The 19,525-nt window shown below is 44.0% G+C and overlaps 1 long non-coding RNA gene across 1 annotated transcript in view; it reads right to left on the reverse strand.

The window, feature by feature from the left end:
- Positions 1–297: 297 nt before the first annotated feature.
- Positions 298–19,525, reverse strand: part of LOC146019426 (uncharacterized) — an 88,685-nt gene continuing 69,457 nt past the window's right edge. Inside the window, exon 2 of the long non-coding RNA XR_014450539.1 lies at positions 298–1,651. This is a non-coding gene — a long non-coding RNA (uncharacterized LOC146019426). The remainder of the gene's footprint in view (positions 1,652–19,525) is intronic.

Below are 19,525 nucleotides of genomic sequence, written 5' to 3' on the forward strand. Positions count from 1 at the left end.
AACAGAAATAACTTTGACAAAATAGCGTTGGGATCATTGGGTTGACCAAAAGTTGATTGACAGTCATTAGGTCGTCACGTTGGGTTCGACGTCCATGGATACTTGTTACCTCAAAACATACTAGATTTTATTGTATTCATTTGCTTTTGGCCAATACAGTTTGATTGACACCCACTAGGATCAGGTGCGTAGTTTCACCCCCCCACCCCCACACACACACACACCCAAACACACACACAACCCGTGGCTCCAGCTTGAACATATGCTGACATCCCAATGACTTGCCAATGGCACATCTGGGAGAATAAAGATTTATTACGGCAGTTACTGTAGTTGTAGCAATAAGGACATAGAGCACTGGGGGGCTCTATCAAAGCTAGAGAGATACTATTGCAAGATATAAAGTACTAATCAATCAGCTTCTGCCTTACATTTATCAGACACATTCCAATACTCTATAGCGGAAGGGGGCTGCAAATGGTGTTTATGAAGTTGGACAGCAGTCAGCAGTGACAAATCACTATGAAATGAGTGGAGAGACATCTGTTGTAGTTCAGCAGCCTGTTTTTCTGTTTTTTCTTGGTGCTGCTGTGACAGCTGGAGCCCAGTGGGCAGAGCCTCCAATGTCTCTGGGAGTTATGACATTGACTTGCATGTACACAAATATATACTGAGGGCTCCCTTTTTGGGCACATGGGGTGTCATTAGATGAACAAAACATGTGAAAGAAGAAAAATTGGGTAAATTTTGGAAAAGAAGGGGCAGTGAAAAGAAGAGTACTGTAAGGAGACTACAGTAGAATGAGGGTAAATGGAGAAAACTACAGTAAATAGAAGGACCAGTTAGGCAAGTCTGTTTCTAGGGTCTTTGGCTGGGGCTGTGACAGTGTCAAGAGGACAAGAGGGTTGGGGTGCTATATATTACATACAGAGGTACGAGCGTGCAGAAAAGGTTTACCCTTGTCATCCCTGTGATGTCACGAACAATGTCACCAATGCATGCTCCCCTGCTTTCAAGTGGCACACACCAAAGTTCTGTGTAGGACTTGGGGGCAGAGCCAGTCTAGAACCCATGGCCTTAGCACCAAAGTCTACCCAACATTTCCCTGGCACATGCTATCTGAGACTGTTTGCTTTACTTGTGTGCTTTACTCTGTATAATAACTTTAGAATTAAGCTTTTTTAACTATGCCATACTAATGAAATTAACTAATGGAAATCAATGTAAACATTGGCAAAAAGAAATGTTTAGCAAATCCTACCGAACTCTGCATCAATGTAATCTTGAACTGCATAAATTAAATTTCACATTTTTTTTTTACATGATCCATCAATCTCTGAGTCATCTCCTAGGAAAATGTTATAAGATAATGCCCTTCTGATGGTCTGTCGTTACAACTAGAGGGTTTGGTAAACAGCTTGGTCACAGAAAAATGGGGCTCTTAGCATTGTGTACTCTGTCATTTTTCCACAATTAACCAATCAGATTGCTTGAATTCATGGAGAGAAAGCATCTGTTGTATAATTCCATTAGCAATTTCTTGCTCCCTAATCTTGTTATCCCAAAGCAGGAGTTGGCTTTTCGCTGCTTAATTTCTACATTAAGGACCTTTCAGAAATAAGCTTTCTTCTGTGTTGTTCGATGATTAAAACTGAAAAAAAAAAAGAAGAAAAAAAAGACCATGAAATAAAGCAACAGAAGAATTATTTAAAATGTTTGTGAAAAAAGCATGCGCTCCATCCATGATGGTGAATACTGTACAATGTATGGTCCTGAAACACAGAAAATGTAATGTGACAGCAACGGACTTTGGGACTGATTCAGCATTTTTAGCAAAGAAAAAAGCTCACAACTGGGCAAAACCATGCTGCACTGCAGGTGGGGCAAATGTAACATGTGCAGAGAGAGAAAGATTTGGGTGAGGTGTGCTCCAACTGAAATTTAAATAACAGTTTAAAAATAAAACAGCCAGTATTTATCCTGCACAGAAAAAAAAATAACTCACTATCCACGTCACCCCGAAGCGTGGCGAGCGGACGCAGTACGCGCCCTTTCGACCTTTCCATACCCCCACTATCCATGTCGGCATGGAGTTTATTTTATAAAGTGTGGCAAGCGTAGCGAGCCACCGAGCATGAAGTGTGGCGAGCCCCACGAGCGGCCGTGGAAAACGGCCGTGGCAAGCGGCCGTTGAAAACAGGTCAAGTAATCTGCGGCCACTCGCCACGCTTCGGTCTCTTTTTACGCGGCCCCTCGTGGGGCTTGCTACGCTCGCCACAGTTCGGGCTCGGTGTCTAGATGCACTCGACACACTTTATAAAATCAACTCCACGCTGACGTGGATGTGAACAGGTCGGGAGGATGCTTCGGGGTGACGTGGATATTGGGGGTGTGCTAAATCGCATTGCATCGCACACGATAAAATAGCATGTGATCGTGTTGCGTTGCTATGCGATCTGCGATCTACTTTTTAAGGAAGGGGCTTATATAAAACTACGTGGAGGCAGAACAATCATACACAGAACTTCTGACAGTATAGAATATGGTGTATTGGATTGCAGTGCAGCACACCACACACCACAATGAAAAAAAAATACACTGACTGACAGCCTCTGACCTCTGCGCACTGACACAGCCTGCCCAACGCACAACACCCCTCTGAGTCTGCACAGACCCCTTTGCAACAGACCTGCAAAGACTGCACTGCAGTCTCTGCAGACCACTGCCAGCCCATTACACCCCCAACTGACTCAGACCCCTGCCAGGCAAGTAACACACCCCACAGAGACTGACTACACTGCAGAGCTGTGCGCAGCTTGGAAACGTGCAACTAAATGGCACCGAATTCTCCAGACGCCAAGCCTTTAAAGACTCTCTTCTTGCCAGAATCCAATGCGAGACTTCGCCGTTCGGGCGCGCTCAGATTTCTGAGCTAAGCCAGAAACTCTCGAGCGTGGCTCACCGCGGTCTCAGGGGGCAGTGTTCGGAGCGGTTCGGATTCCACGGAATCCGAACATTTCATCTCTAGTAATTGGGTGCGATATTTAGTCATATTTTAAAATCGCATTAAATCGCATGCTACAAAATTGCACATTTTGTGAAAAACTCGCAAATGTAATAGGGTGCTTTTTTTAGACAAAGTTGGAATTCGCATGCGATTTTGTGTGATTTTTAGTAAGGAAAAGTGCAGTTTTGGTAATGAAAAAGTGCAATTTTTTAGACATGTGTGTTTTTTTTACATGAAAGTGTGCAGTATTTAGCCAAAAAAAAAAAGCATGGTGTCCCCCCCACCTGAGCATAACCAGCCCCGGGCTCATTGAGACGGACCTGGTTCCAAAAATACTGGGGACAAAAAGCGTAGGGGTCCCCCATATGTCTGAAATCAGCCCGGACTCTCGATCAGTCCTGGTTCCGAAAATACGGGGGGACAAAAAACTAAGGGTCCCCCATATTTTGAAACCAGCACCGGGCTCCAACAGCCCACGGTGTCATGCAACTTTTTACATAAGTCCCCTAGCCATACCATGCGCACCATGGCTGGTCAGTCCTGGACTGGACCTGTGGGAGTGGGTAACCCCCCAATAAAGGGATCCCCCCAGGCTTCAGCCATCCAAAGCATGGTTTTGTCAAATTCATAGCATACAAAATCAGAGTAATTAATCACATATATACATATAACTCTGTAAATGTCAGAGAGCGCCACACATCTGGAAATTCAAAATTAAAAGAGTGCTTTTATTAGCTTGATCTAGTTAAAAATATAGCCTTAAAACAAAATTACATGAGGACTCAATATCGCATACAAGTCAACAATACAATATAATATATAACAGCTCCTCAATATATAAATAGAATAGGCAGATTGATGTTAAACTGCTCTAAACAACTCCGGAGTGGTACCACTTTAAGTAAATTCGTGCAAAAAGTCTCACAGATAAGGAAAGAATGTATATATCGGATTCAATCAATTGTAGGAAAAGGTGATGATAATAATGGGCAATTCTTAAAGTCTCAATCATTTGGAGGAGATTTTTAGAGATACCAATTCAGCAGTAGGTGAACTCACTTAATTTTAGTGGATAACTTGTGTAAAGAATAATGGCAGTGCCTTCAATTGGAATGTGACCGGATTGTTGGAGCAGCCACCTGATGGTATGACGCACGCGGTTCGAGCTACACCCGCTCAGCGGTCGGCTGTGTGTCGGCAGGCCGCTGTTAGATGATTCGGCAGGGAGCGAGCCGCGTACACCTGGACAAGGTTGCAGATTCTGTGGCTCCAAGCTGAAGCCGGTAGACGGTGCGTGCTGACAATCCACAATTAGTGATGAAGGGTGCCGTGAATTAGTGAAGAAGTGGTAGGATGTCCGGGCAAGTAGTATTGGGAGGTTAGGTGCCTCAAATCTTATCCTTGACGCGTTTCTCCGCTAAAAGTGCGTTGCGGTTTCATCAGAAGGGAAATTCTGTCAAATTTCTGTCAAATTCGCCTGTCAGAACAAGGTCTATTTTTTTGGGTGATTTTGGTAACGTTTAAAAAAAATCGCACCTTATATCATTTGCGAGTTGTATATTTTATAATGGGAGAACATCTGAATGCAAATTGAAGTGTGACCAAAAATTGCCAGGTCAAAATGTGCGATTTTCGCAGTAAAAAGTGGGAAAACTTGCAAATTCGGCTATCTTTTACCAAAAATTGCACATGTCTAGAAAATCACACCCTATTACATTTTCCCCAAAATGTCTTACCACCCCTCCCCCCCCCCCCCCTATCATTAAAATGTGTGTTTTGGAATGCACGCTCTGTTGCCAACAAATTGACATCCATCCACGACCTTTTCATTTAAAATAACTTCAACCTGCTGGCTATAACAGAAACATGGCTCATGCAATCAGACACTGCTTCACCTGCAACCCTGTCACACGGTGGCCTCCACTTCACACATACCTCCAGGCCTGGTAAAAGTAAAGAAGGTGGGGTTGGAATATTACTATCCCAATCCTTTACATACACAGTTCTTCCATAGGTTCTATAACTCACAATTACATCATTTGAAGTACATTTTATCAGAACGTACACTGCTTTCTCTTTGCATATTGCAGCTATCTATCTCCCACCTGGGCAACCCACACAATTTCTGGAAGATTTTTATGCCTGGCTCCCTCACTTCCTTTCCTCTGACATCTCAATTATCATCATGGGTGACTTCAACATTGCTATTGATAACCCAAAATCTGCTGCTCATGCCTCCAAACTACTCTCTCTAATCTCCTCTCTCGGCCTCTCCCAATGGACTGACTCATTTATTCATTGGGAGGCCACTGCCTTGATCTTGTATTCACTAAACTATACTCAGTCTCGGAATTCACCAATACTCCTTTCCCTCTCTCAGTTCACAACCATATCACCTGCATGCTATACTCTATTACTTCTACCTCAAAGACACTGAAATCCCTCAATCCATCTCAAGCCCACAGAAATCTTAATTATATTCATTTTCAAGAAACCTCCTCCTCTCTGCAAAAACAGCTTGCACCTACTCCTGAGTTGGCGGTATCACACATGAACCTAACTCTTAAAACAGCCCTTAATGAAGTTGCTCCAGTTACCCACCACACATAGCCGTAGACGCCAGCCATGGCACACTAAATTAACAAAACACCTACAAAATCTCTCAAGGAAAGTTGAACATACTGTTGCACGCCGCCGTCTGGGCTGCGATGCACCCGGACGGATGGCGGATGCGGCACGGAGTGACGTGGCCAGGGACGTTGCAGCGTCCCAAGCCTCACTCTGACACGGAGAGTCGGGACGTTGCTAGGCAACGTCCTCGAGCGTCCGCCCGGCAGCCGCAGATGCGCGCACCTGACGTCAGTCAGATGGCGCGAAAATTAAATAAATAGCCGGCGTCTGCTGGGCACAGACGCCGGTTATAGCGTTAGCCTTCCATAGCTAATTGCTTTCTGCCCAGTTTGCAGACAGCACTGCTTTCCGGTCCCCTTGGCTTCCCAGTCCACAGCCCTGTGTCCTGCTCCTGGTTCCTTCAGTGTCTGCTTCTCCCAGCCTTCCCTGGAGTGTCCTGTCAGTATCCTGCTTCAGCCAGAAGACCTGCTTCAGCCTGAGCCTGCGTTTGGCCCACTGTCTCCACCTTCTCGTGGGTCACGTAAGTGCTCCAGTGGAGCCTTGGTCTTTCTTTCTTTCTCCAGTGGCCCGCCGTGGCCGTGCCCCTCCGTGTGTTCATTCTATTCTCTTTACATCCATCTCCAGTGGCCCGTCGTGGCCGTGCCCCTCCGTGGGTTCAGTATTCTCTTTCCATTCACCTCCTGTGGTCCGCCATGGCCATGCCCTTCAGTGGGTTCATTCTTTCATCTTCTTTATTGTATCCTTCTTGTCTTTTTTAGCATCTTTCAGGCAGGGAGTGTCCTCTAGTGCTATCCTAGTTTTGAGGAGTCGCCGTTCCTGGGGCGTAGCCTGCTGGGGACTCCTCTTCCCATTTATTTGTGTCTGCGACTTGGTCGCATCCCGGTTTGGCCTGGTGCCGGCAGTCAGGGGTCAACTCCCAGCTAGGCCCTGTAGTTAGCGGTCCTCTTGGGTACCCTGTGGTGATCGTTTACCCCTTGTCAATACATAAGACCTGGCTGCATCGGGGTCGGAGCAGGCCTAACTCGCTCCTTCGGACGCGGTGGCCACAGGTGAAGCCTAGCTCTGCAGGGGTTTACCATCTGCCTCAGGGACTCAACAGAGTTAGAGTAGTATCCGCTGTGGCCGTCCTAACCGGCGGTCCCAGCTACGGGCTCGCACCTGACCACCTGTCTACATCCGCCAACCGTTGCTCCTTGTGCCACAGTAGGCACCGTAACACATACATGGCGTAAATCTCGCAGTCCAATGGACTTTGTCACATGTAAGACTATCTACCAGTCCTATAGTTATGCCCTGGAAACTGCCAAACAAACATATTTCCAAACTCTACTTTCTGCTCAAGCTTCTAACCAAAAACATATTTTTAATACATTGAAATCAATTTTCTACCCTTCCTCACCCAAGCCACCAGCCACTATACATGCACAAGATCTTGCTTCCAATTTCAGGGACAAGATTAACATGGTCCGAGATGAATTGGTATGCTTCGACTCAGTAGGTGATCTGCTCAATTCCCTACCTCAACCCTCTGACAAATTTACTTCATTTAATCACACAAATGAAGATGAAGTACAGTATCTGCACTTTTCTCTTCCTCAAAATCTACTATCTCTCCTCTTGAGCCTATACCCTCACAAATAAGTAAATCTCTGTCTCCTGTGCTCATCCCAACCTTAACTTATATGTAACCTCTCTTTCTCTACTGGTATCTGTCCTTCATTGTTCAAACATGCAGTTATTACTCTGATTCTAAAAAAACACAATTCTGACCCATGCTCTCTCTCCAACTACCATCCCATCTCCCAGCTGCCATGCACCTCCAACCTGCATGCCTATACTCGCCTGACACACTTTCTTAACTCACACAACTTATTGGACCCACTTTAGTCAGGCTTTCATTGCCAACATTCCACATAGACAGCACTGACTAAAGTTGTGAATGATCTGGTCACTGCAAAGTCTAAAGAACACTACTCCCTACTTATTCTTCTAGATATCTGTGCTGCTTTTGGCACTGTTGACTATGTACTTCCCATACAAACACTACAATCCCTAGGTCTTAAAGCCAAAGCCCTTTCTTGGGTCTCATCCTATCTGTCTAACTGCTCCTTCAGTGTTCGTTTCTCTGATTCCACCTCCTCTTCTCTACCTTTTATTTGGAGTACCTCAGGGTTCAGTCTTTGGTCCTCTGCTTTTTCTCAATCTATACCTCATCTCTTGGCAAACTAATCAGCTATTTTGGATTTCAGTATCATCTGTACCATCTGCCTATTCTCCCCGTACCTGCCTCCATCTGTATTGGGCCATGTCTCTGAATGCCTTTCTGCTGTTACATCTTGGATGTCAAAACCAGAATTAATTATATTTCCACCAATAAATAGTAGTTACCAACCAGATATCGCTATGGCTCCTACCACTCAGTCTCACTCCCTAGGTATCATCCGTTACTCTGAACTTTCCTTTGTTCCTCACCTTCAACCTGTCTTGAAATCATGCCACATATTCAAAATTCATGGATTATAGTTTTAGCAGTGTCTTGTATAAGGTAAGGACTTTACACAGCCACTGCTACTGTAAAACTAACCCATGATCTCATCATCTCACACATTGATTATTGCAATAGTTTCCTTATTGGCCATCCCCAATACAGACTCACCACTACAATCCATCATGAATGCAGCTGCGAGGCTAATCTTCCTAGCCATACGTTTATCTTCTGCAAAGCTACTCTGTCATTCACTTCATTGGTTTCCTGTATTCTACCGCATTCAATACAAAATACTTTTCTTACACACAAGGCCATAAACCAAACTACACCAACATACATCTCTTCTCTTATCTCAAAATATCTTCCAACCTCTTTGCTCCTCACAAGATCTACGTCTCTCATCCACACTCATTACTCACGCCCACTCCCGATTGCAAGCCTTTCTTCGGGCTGCACCCACTCTGTGGAATGCTCTCCCATGCACAATAAGACTCTCCTCCAGTCTCCAAATCTACAAGCGCTCCCTGAAAACTCACCTCTTCAGGCAAGATTATCAAATTCCAGAACCAGCCACTTACCTTCATATACCATTCCTATTAAATCACATCCCCACTGTACAGGCCACACATATCCTCTCTCTTTCTTTTTCACATTTTCCATCCCACTGATCCTTGGGCAAACTGCTGGGTCACCGTATCATACAGCACACCAGGAACCTTTGCATTCTGGTGGATTTTCTGCAATAAAGAATATCTATCATTGTGTATCAATGCCTATTTCCCTATAGATTGTAAGCTTGCGAGCAGAGTCCTCATACCTTTCACTGTCTGTAAATACCCAGTTTGTTGTATCACGGTCTCCTACTGTAAAGCGCAATGGAATATGCTGCACTATATAAGAAACTGTTAATAAATGAAAATGAATAAAATATGCACGCCATGCACTCACTTCTATGGAGAATTGACTTTATTGACTCCAAACTAGTGCCCTGGGGCCCTATTATTACTCCAACCTGGCACTCAATTACCACCTGGGACCTCTTTTTTATTCTGACCTGGAGCCTAAATACCACCTTGGGCCTTTTTCTGACAGTGACCTGGTACCCAAATACCACTTGGGAAATTTGTTTGACACCGACCTATAGGCCAAAAACCACCTTTTTTATATATCGACCTGGCACCCATAAACATAAATGGCATATGCACGCACCCACACGATCCAAATATCCAGTTACATCCAACTCGCTTGGGGCATGCGGGCAATCACACCAGGGCTGACAGACATTTCAAATGTGGAGCTGGTCAACAGCCAATTAAAGCTTGTGGAATCAGCAGTTAGCGATTGGCCGATGGACCACAAGCTTCGATTGGCTCACAAGCCAGTGCCATATTTGGAAGCAATGAAATTAGATTTCAGATGTTTCAGTGAGCAGTAGATGATATATGTAGCAGTAAGAGAACACAATGATCCAGATATGAAGGGTATCTGAGAGTAGAATGAGTTCTCCATCTGTTTTCCTCCTGTTCTTCTGATTAATTCCAGCTTTGATATACAAATTCTAATAACGCTTTGAAATGAGCACTTTGAATCTCAGCTATGTAGCCTGAAAATTACTATAGGCATCGCTGCAACCAGGTGTCCGCATTGGTCCACACAACTTCCTAAATCCCAGCTTGTTTGGTCTCTTGTTTACCTCTAGTTTAGAAGTATTCAAGATAATTGGGTGATTATGACATTACTGAATGAGATTACATATTTCAATTTGTAATCTGCATAATAATTCCTGGTCAGAAACAGCACATAATATTTACTTGATATTATGCATTAGATAGAGGTAATTATTAATGAATAATTACATATTTTATTTTTTTTAGGATTTCTGGCACTGTGCTTGTTAGCTGCTTTTGTGATTGTTTTTAAATACACATTAGCCAATTTTTACAGAATTAATTGTCTATAAAATTGCTTTTTATGGAAACCCCTTATTATCTGTACTGATTCATTGCCTTTCTCATACCCACTGTGGTTTACGTTACCTGACGTCTCATTTACAGGAAATCATATCACAATGCAGTGGCAAATGCAGGATTTTTAGAGGGGGGTTTCCAGATGTAATCTAAAATCTCCCAGTCTGCAGCGTACGTACAAGAGTAACTACAAGAGTAAGTACAAGAGTCTGGGGGAGCGGTAAAAGCCCTGAAAACTGGTCTTTATTATACACTGGACACTGTATGAAATACAGTATTAATATTTAAAAGTATAGATGGTCTATAGTTTAGCCTCTTTCAAACATTTAAATAAGATAAGTGGTCAGTAAAGGGTTAAACATATAATAAATAAATAAATGCACAAACATAGAACCTCTACGGCATTTTCTAAGCTCACAATCTCCAACTTTATGGTAAGGCTCCTGTCTGTTCCTCCTGGCAGCTGCTCTCTGGTCCATTGCTATGTTTGAGGGCTCAAAACCACACATACAGTAAATGTGGTAGAAGAAGCTGGTACACTGGGCATGTGCAGCAGCTCTGCTCTGTTCCTTACACTGTATGGAGTGGTGGCAGCTCTATTGATCTTTATCATATTATATACCAGTGCTATTGTCATAATTTAAGGCACTTGTCAAGAGGAGGTGGTTTCCGGGCAACCAGAAAACCCCCTGCGTTTGCCTATGCAATGGTTGCACACAGTAAACCAAACACCATAGAATGCATTGGAACTCAGTAATGTGCAACAGTAACTGTCCTAAGAACTGTTCTGGACCATTTCAAAGCTCAGGGGGGGGGGGTGGGGGGTGTGATTCAGGTTGGTTTACATTTCCCATACACCACCTATTTTGTTATGATCAGTGATCAATATTCACATTTTATACGGTTTTCATTTTACCACAAAGCAATTGGGGGGCTGTCGGCATAAATGCAGCTGTGCTTTAAAAAAGTTCATACTTATCCGGAGTGAACAAGAAGCAAAAAAATTCCACCTGTTTTAATGGCACAGAGCTGTGAAAGGAGTAACGTTGCAATATTTATTAATTTTCTGGCTGCTACCTATCCATCAAATAAGTTTTTAATTAGTGTAAAAAAGAGTAAAGACCCAGCTAAATATGGTGGTGGGTGCTTAGTGGCTCTGCATTCTGCCGCCACCTCAATGCTGACACTTGTCCCATTCTCTCACATTATAGGCACTTCCCTCCTCAACCAGACACAACTCTGCTCCTCTGCATCTTCTGACTCCAGCTGTGCAAGTCACACCACCAATACACTGTTCTCCTGCCTGAATGTCTCACCTGTTCTCCACAGCACCACCATGAGTGCACCTCCAGTACTACAAGCCTGCAAGCCTGCAATTGCCATCTTTTAATGGTGAACTGGAATGTGAACTTTTAAATAAAGTTGTTGTTTTTTTCAATTTGGTGTGAAAAAATCAGGAATTGTATTATGTGAAGGGGCATGCTATTTTTATTCATGTGCTCACAGCACATGAATATATATATATATTTTTTTTCTAGAGAGCCGCTCATTACATATTCATATATTCACTTCACACTGCTCCTGATCATTACATATGCACGAGCGAGAGCAGTGCAAGCGGCTCCCTACCCGCGTCCCCTGCCAGCTCTCCGGAGGGGGCAGCTTCTGCTGCCTGTGTCCCCGGGAGCCCTGCTTCTGCCCCACAGTGTCCGACGCAGGCAGGGAGGCTTCCATCTCCCTGCCTGCCGCCGCCCCCTGGCTATCTGCGGCAGGGGTTAAGAATCACCGTCAGGGGCAGCGAGCCCTGCGGCATTGAATACGGTGACAGGGAGTGCTGGCAGAGAATGCTCCAGCCCTCCGGAACACGGCGACAGTGCAGCCAATCCTAAACAGGATTGGCTGCACATGCCGAGTATTTTCATTGAATACTGCCCATACAGTATTATGTATTAGTATTATTTATAAGTTATAACTATAAATCTAACTAGAGCCAAAAATGTGACATTATTGCTGCGTAATTAAAACTTTGTGCAATATTTGGGTGTATATATACAAGTGATGCCTTTTTTGCAACTTAACCCTTTGAGTGCCAACCCAAAAAAAGAACAGTCGCTGTGAGCGACGTTTAGCAGATATTTTGAGGATCTCTCACAGCAGTGTTGGCTTCTAAACGGTTAATGAAAACATAACTGAATTTGGGACTGTGCCGCAATGAATTGTGTATCCAGTTCGTCCATGCAAGCCTATCAAAAAGTGAAGTCGGTAACCTTAAACACAAGACCTCTATCATTCATGGATCAGTACTACCATTTGAAACAAAGTTTTTCTTTCCAGTCTTTCTCTTCTGATGCGTCTTAAGTAAGAATAACCTCTAAATAACGAGCAATAAAAGTTTCTTATTAAACTCCTTCATTACATCCCATTCAGTTTTTAAGCGGTTACAGTAACAGAGTGTGACAAGGGCTTTGTCTGGGTCAAGATCTGTTTCCCTCGACATGCCCATGGGCAACTAGTGCGCGGCATTTGTTTAACGCGCATTGATTTGCCTCCATCCACCCACTGTGATTTGTGGAGAGTTCTTTCCTCGGTTTAAACTTGGGAAGATATTGTTCAAGGACGCAGCTTGATGTTTCACTAACTGACAGCTTTATGGAGCAATAGATGTTGATATGATGTATGTGTTCTGATAATAAGACCTTTCTATACAGTGTTTGTTCCCATAAAAATGATTGGTTTTAAGTTGTTATTGTAATATTGCTATGATTGTAACATTGAATGCAGCGTTCTATAGCTAGATGGCTATCACAAAACTGATTAATGGAATTCAGTGTTTTTTCTCAGCCAGACTCCGTGTCTGTAATCAAACGTTCTTTCAGGAACCATAAAATTCCCTCATAAGGCAGGAAATATATCTGTATTTAAATGTGTGCAGATAACATTGGCTGGCTTCAGCCCGTACTTATTTAAATCTGGCCCCTGGCTAACCGCTATTAGCGCACAATGTAAGTGAACACTGCTTAGTGTAATTAGAATGAAATGGCCTATATACAGTATAGCAACCAATAATCTGCTAATTAGGGGCCTGATTCAGCCCTGCTTGCTAGGCTGTGTGTAATCGTACCTGAAGAAACAGGTAGACGCTGCCCGACGCCCAACCAAATTCCCACAACCCCACCCACCTGTACACGAACACATCCCTGACTATCGAATGTTGTTTCACCCCTTCGGCCATAAAAGTCAGTCTACACTGACTCACCTTGTGGCCGTCATCCGCTGAACTCGGGGTGGCTGGCTGATGTCAGCATGGCCACACCTGTGTTCTCAAGGGAATGCGCAGTGGATATTATGGGGGCATTCCCTTGATGCCCCCCCTTCCCAGAGAGAGCAGCATGGCCAGTGTAAAACTCATCAAAGCTGCCCGCTCTCGAGGTTTGCACACGCGCATAATCGCACACTTGCATGCATAAACCCTGAACATCACGGGCAGCATGGGCGCCGGAACGGGGGGGGCGAGGGGGCAGTTTGCCCCCCCCCAAAATTACTGAGGCGCTAAAGTACCGTGGGCCCGTCTGTGTCTTGATGTATGTGTGAGGTCTTTTCTACACTCACATATCCTGCAGTGCTATGCGCGCTGGCGCCGCTGTGCCGGGTCTCTCCATCCGTCCTCCCTGTCAGACTCAGTCCCCTCCCTGCCGGCCGCCCTGCCCAGCGGTATTTGATTGACACTTACAGTGTCCGACGCCGCGGCCGCCCGCCCCCTGCTGCTTCAGCGACGAGCGTCGCATGGGCATGGCATCCAGCATCCAGGTCCCCAGCGCGCTCCAACCCCATCCTGCTGCGGCCAGCGTGTCTGCCCTGCTGTGTATGGGAGGGATCCAGGCAGCAAAACAAAAAAAGTAAGTTGAGGAGATCTCTAAACTTGCTCACAATTTGAGTTAATGTACATTGGGGATGTATTAAGTTATGGGGAGTGTGTGAACAATTGATATTCTGGGCATATGAGTGATGTGGGGACATGTGCTGGACATATGAGGGATGTGGGGGCATGTGCTGGACATATGAGGGTTATAGGGACATGTGCTGGACATATGAGGGATGTGGGGGCATGTGCTGGACATATGAGGGTTATAGGGACATGTGCTGGACATATGAGGGATGTGGGGGCATGTGCTGGACATATGAGGGTTATAGGGACATGTGCTGGACATATGAGGGATGTGGGGACATGTGCTGGACATATGAGGGATGTGGGGGCATGTGCTGGACATATGAGGGATGTGGGGGCATGTGCTGGACATATGAGGGTTATAGGGACATGTGCTGGACATATGAGGGATGTGGGGGCATGTGCTGGACATATGAGGGATGTGGGGGCATGTGCTGGACATATGAGGGATGTGGGGACATGTGCTGGATAAATGTTATTTTGTTACTAATAAAACTATAGTGTTTTTCTGTTACTCTATTACTATTGATGAAAACATATTTAATTAACTATCAGGGGGTAACATATAGCAATTTAGGGGGCGCCAAAATGAGATTATATCTTGCCCCCCCCAACCTAAAAACGCTCCAGCGCCACTGACGGGCAGGGATGAATTCGGCCAGTTACATATCATGTCCCCAGTAGTGCCAGTTACATAACATGTCCCCAGTAGTGCCAGTTGCATATCATGTTCCCAGTAGTGCTAGTTACATATCATGTCCCCAGTAGTACCAGTTACATATCATGTTCCCAGTAGTGCTAGTTACATATCATGTCCCCAGTAGTGCCAGTTACATATCATGTCCCCAGTAGTGCCAGTTACATAACATGTCCCCAGTAGTGCCAGTTACATAACATGTCACCAGTAGTACCAATTACTTAACATGTCCCCAGAAGTGCCAGTTACATATCATGTCCCCAGTAGTGCCAGTTACATAACATTTCCCCAGTAGTGCCAGTTACATATCTGTCCCCAGTAGTGCCAGTTACATATCATGTCCCCATAAGTGCCAGTTACATAACATGTCCCCAGTAGTGCCAGTTACATAACATTTCCCCAGCAGTGTCAGTTACATATCATGTCCCCATTAGTGCCAGTTACATATCATGTCCCCAGTAGTACCAGTTACATATCATGTCCTTAGTAGTGCCAGTTACATAGCATGTCCCCAGTAGTGCCAGTTACATATCATGTCCCCAGTAGTGCCAGTTACATATCATGTCCCCAGTATTGCCTGTTACATAACATGTCCTCAGTAGTACCAGTTACATATCATGCCCCTAGTAGTACCAATTAATTAACATGTCCCCAGAAGTGACAGTTATATATCATGTTTCCACTAGTGCCAGTTACATATCATGTCCTCAGTAGTGCCAGTTACAGTACATAACATGTCCCCAGTAGTGCCAGTTACATAGCATGTCCCCAGTAGTTCCAGTTACATAACATGTCCCCAGTAGTGCCAGTTACATAATATATCCCCAGTAGTGCCAGTTACATAACATGTCCCCTGTAGTACCAATTACTTAACATGTCCCCAGAAGTGCCAGTTACATACCATGTCCCCAGTAGTGCCAGTTACATAACATGTCCCCAGTAGTGCCAGTTACATAACATGTCCCCAGTAGTGCCAGTTACATACCATGTCCCCAGTAGTTCCAGTTACATAATATGTCCCCAGTAGTGCCAGTCCCCAGTAGTGCCAGTTACATAATATGTCATCAGTAGTGCCAGTTACATAACATGTCCCCAGTAGTGCCAGTTACATAGCATGTCCCCAGTAGTTCCAGTTACATAACATGTCCCCAGTAGTGCCAGTTACATATCATGTCCCCAGTAGTGCCAGTTACATATCATGTCCCCAGTAGTGCCAGTAACATAATATGTCCCCAGTAGTGCCAGTCCCCAGTAGTGCCAGTTACATAATATGTCATCAGTAGTGCCAGTTACATAACATGTCCCCAGTAGTGCCAGTTACATAGCATGTCCCCAGTAGTTCCAGTTACATAACATGTCCCCAGTAGTATCAGTTACATATCATGTCCCCAGTAGTGCCATTTACATATCATGTCCCCAGTAGTGTTAGTTACATATCATGTCCCCAGTAGTGCCAGTTACATAACATGTCCCCAGGAGTACCAGTTACATATCATGACCCCAGTAGTGCCAGTTACATATCATGTCCCCAGTAGTGCCAGTTACATATCATGTCCCCAGTAGTGCCAGTTACATAACATGTCCCCATTAGTGCCATATCAGGTCCCCAGTAGCAGGGGCTGGCTGGTAACTTTCAGCCTGGAGGGCAACACAAGCAAGTGGTCCCGGCTTTTCTACTAGTACACATATATACAGAGGTACGGTAGCTCTGTGCACCCTTTTGGCCTAAAAACAATATTGTGAGCTGTGAGGTGGCCAGAATAGACCGGAAATGAGTGCAAATAAAAAATACCTGAATTCTGTCATTTTAGCTTTTTTATGATTTCTTTAAAAAAATAAAGATCTAAAACCTAAACCAGGAAGGGTGGTTTTGGCAAAACCAATCCAGATACAAAACACAAAAGCTGGAATATGTCCACTTCACACCCCTACATGTTACTATTAAAGCGAGCAGCAATAGAAAGACTGGAAAAGACTTACTATGAATCGTATTAGAATTTTACAGCTTAAATAAATCACTTTTAAACTTTTAAGCCAACTTAATTTATGGCATCAGAGGTTTCCCGTGGTCCCACAAAGTAGTCTGATTTTGATATACATTACTCCCCCCTCCCCCACAATCCCATTCCTTCTCAGCTCTCAGTGATACTAGAAGGTCTGTTGTGACAAATTAGTCCAAGCTAAGGTTGTTCAAATGGATCGGCCTACACTATTTTCTTTTTATTTCAAAGGTCAGCGGTTCCTGCTACATGTTGAACATGCTTAATAGAATTCATACTGTCTTTAAGTATATTTTAGAGATATGAGGTAGTTTTTTTAAGAAATGTAGGGTGTCCGAGTCAAACAGAATCCCAGCTTTGATCCTTTTAACTTCCCTCGGTTCGGAACTCAGATATAAAATAGGAATCTTGCATTTTGGATTGCTCCTTCATTATTTCAGGAGCCATGCCATTTAGGAGTGTGTGGTTAACTGACGGGAAATTATGTTATTGAAGTTAATAAGGTCCGATTTACATGATTGTAGAAATGCAAAATAAAAACTAAGTGAAATAATCTAAACAAAAACATTTGAGGGTGTTTTTGCCAAAACTGAAAAACATTTATGGGCAGATTGTTCACAAGATGTGAATGTGATAAAATTGCCCCCCACCCCCCCTCCCCAATCCACAATGCCATAACTGAAAACTTTGCAAGGATTTATCAATTAGTATGTGTTACGATTGTGCCTGCTACCCCTCCCCCATCACAACTATATCCCTCCCCTCTCCCGTTGCCATGACCCACCCCCACCACTGCTTGTACTCGCTGTGATTGGAAGGCTGCGGGTCATAGTATTGTTAAGTAACCTGCTGATTTGTAGCATTTGCAACAGGAGTAACACAGCAGCCCAGGAAGATCACACTGGTCAAGTCCATGCACAGCTTTCTCTGTTAGCCGGCATGGAAATCTATGCAGGGGAGGCATATTGCAGTTAGCCCTGTGATCATGTTGAAGCCTGCGTTATTATCACTGTTCTGTTTTTTTTATTAATTTAATTTTGCAGATCGCATTTCCTATTACAAGTATGGGAAATGCGATCTGGTTGCGAACAAAAATATTTAATTAAAGAGTTCGGAGCAGTTTTTCACGAATAGTGTGAAAACTCCACTTTTCACATTGCTATAGTAAGTCATTCCAGTGGGTGGTTTCGGCAAAACCAATTTACAAGACTCCAAAGAAACCTAAAAACACATTTACTAACACTTAGAAATTTTAAAAAAGTCTGTCCGTAAATGTGTGTTGTAGCCCCTGAACTCTGATTAAGATCGATTTGGATCAATTTAAAATTGAATCAAATCATAACAAAATGATGATAATAGATCTCTACTAAATATACCCCTGAGTGTTGCTTTTTATCTTAGATCATGGGTTCTCAAACTATTTCTCAAACTGGGAATGATTAAAATCACAATATGGCTATCTAAGAGCCTTCCTCAGGTGGAACAGGAGTTTGCTTAGATGACCATGTGGGATCCTTGATGTATGATGTGTCTGCTGACTAACTTTTGGATGGTGTTACCCAGGTATTAACATCCACCACCCAGAAATACGATCACAAATGCCTTATAATATAAGGCGCCATACGGTAACCAAGGAATAAGGACAGGGACCCTGCCTGTTTCTGGTCCTAAAAAGAACGTGATCAAGCCAGGCCTAGGAGAGGCCCCCTTCCAGTACGCAGTTGCACAAATTTGGTCTGTTTCCATGTATAAAGAAGTATACATTGGTAATGCACTATGAGCGTTGTTTCATTTTATATTTTTGGGGAAAAACAAAACCACCAAAAATATATGAATAAGGAGACATTCTGAAGAAAAATCATTGAAAGAATACTACTTTTGACTGACGGGGGATTGATCCAGGCCTAAAAGAAGACCATCTCTGGACCAGGACAAACCTTGACGTCAATACATGATATAATTCAGAGACTAAAAGGACCATATAGTGATTTTAATAATTCCCAATTAGGAGCGCTGGTTCCAATACTTCTATTCTGTCATTTATTGCACCTATTTTTTGAAGCGCCCGATAAAAATTATTTTTTTTATTTCTCAATCTATTTTGTTCTGGCACCCCGTCAGGAGGACCCCAGCAAGTTATTGCAGAATGTGTGGTCAGCAGACGGCACAAGCACAGTAGCATTGCAGAGGCACAAAACAAGTGAAGTGACAGCTAATGTGATGAGGAGATGGTGCGCAATGGCGGATGGAAGAGGGTGCATGGGGGATGGAAGAAGGAGGCATTGGGTAATGGGGGGGATGGAAAAGGTATTTACTTAAATGACACCCGACTCCCATATACTGCATTTACTTACAAGAGGTTCTTAACAGATTCAGGTCCAGATGTACTAAGCTTGAAAAGTGATAAAATGGAGAGTGATAAACCACCAGCCAATCAGCTCCTACCTGCCATGTCACAGGCTGAGCTTGAAAAATAACAGGTAGAAGCTGATTGGTTTGCGGTTTATCACTCTCCATTTTATCACTTTTCAAGGCTTAGTACATCTCGGCCCAGAGTTCTGCTTAAGGAGAGCTGGCTCCTCTATGTCTGACAGCAAGCTGATAGTTTTACCTTAAAGTTTCCTACACCTCAGAAACCTGAAAGAGTTCTCACTGCCAGCAGTGTGCCCCCTGTGGATATCTGCATGAGGGAGCCAGGAATGCAGCTTGCTGGTGGCAGTGGCAGCAGTACCTGTTCCAGGGCTATACAGAAGAGGAGGAGCACTGAAGTGGGGGCGGAGCTGCCTGAT

The sequence above is a fragment of the Crinia signifera genome, chromosome 7, assembly GCF_055691185.1.
Source record: "Crinia signifera chromosome 7, ASM5569118v1, whole genome shotgun sequence".
Taxonomy (NCBI): Eukaryota; Metazoa; Chordata; class Amphibia; order Anura; family Myobatrachidae; genus Crinia; species Crinia signifera.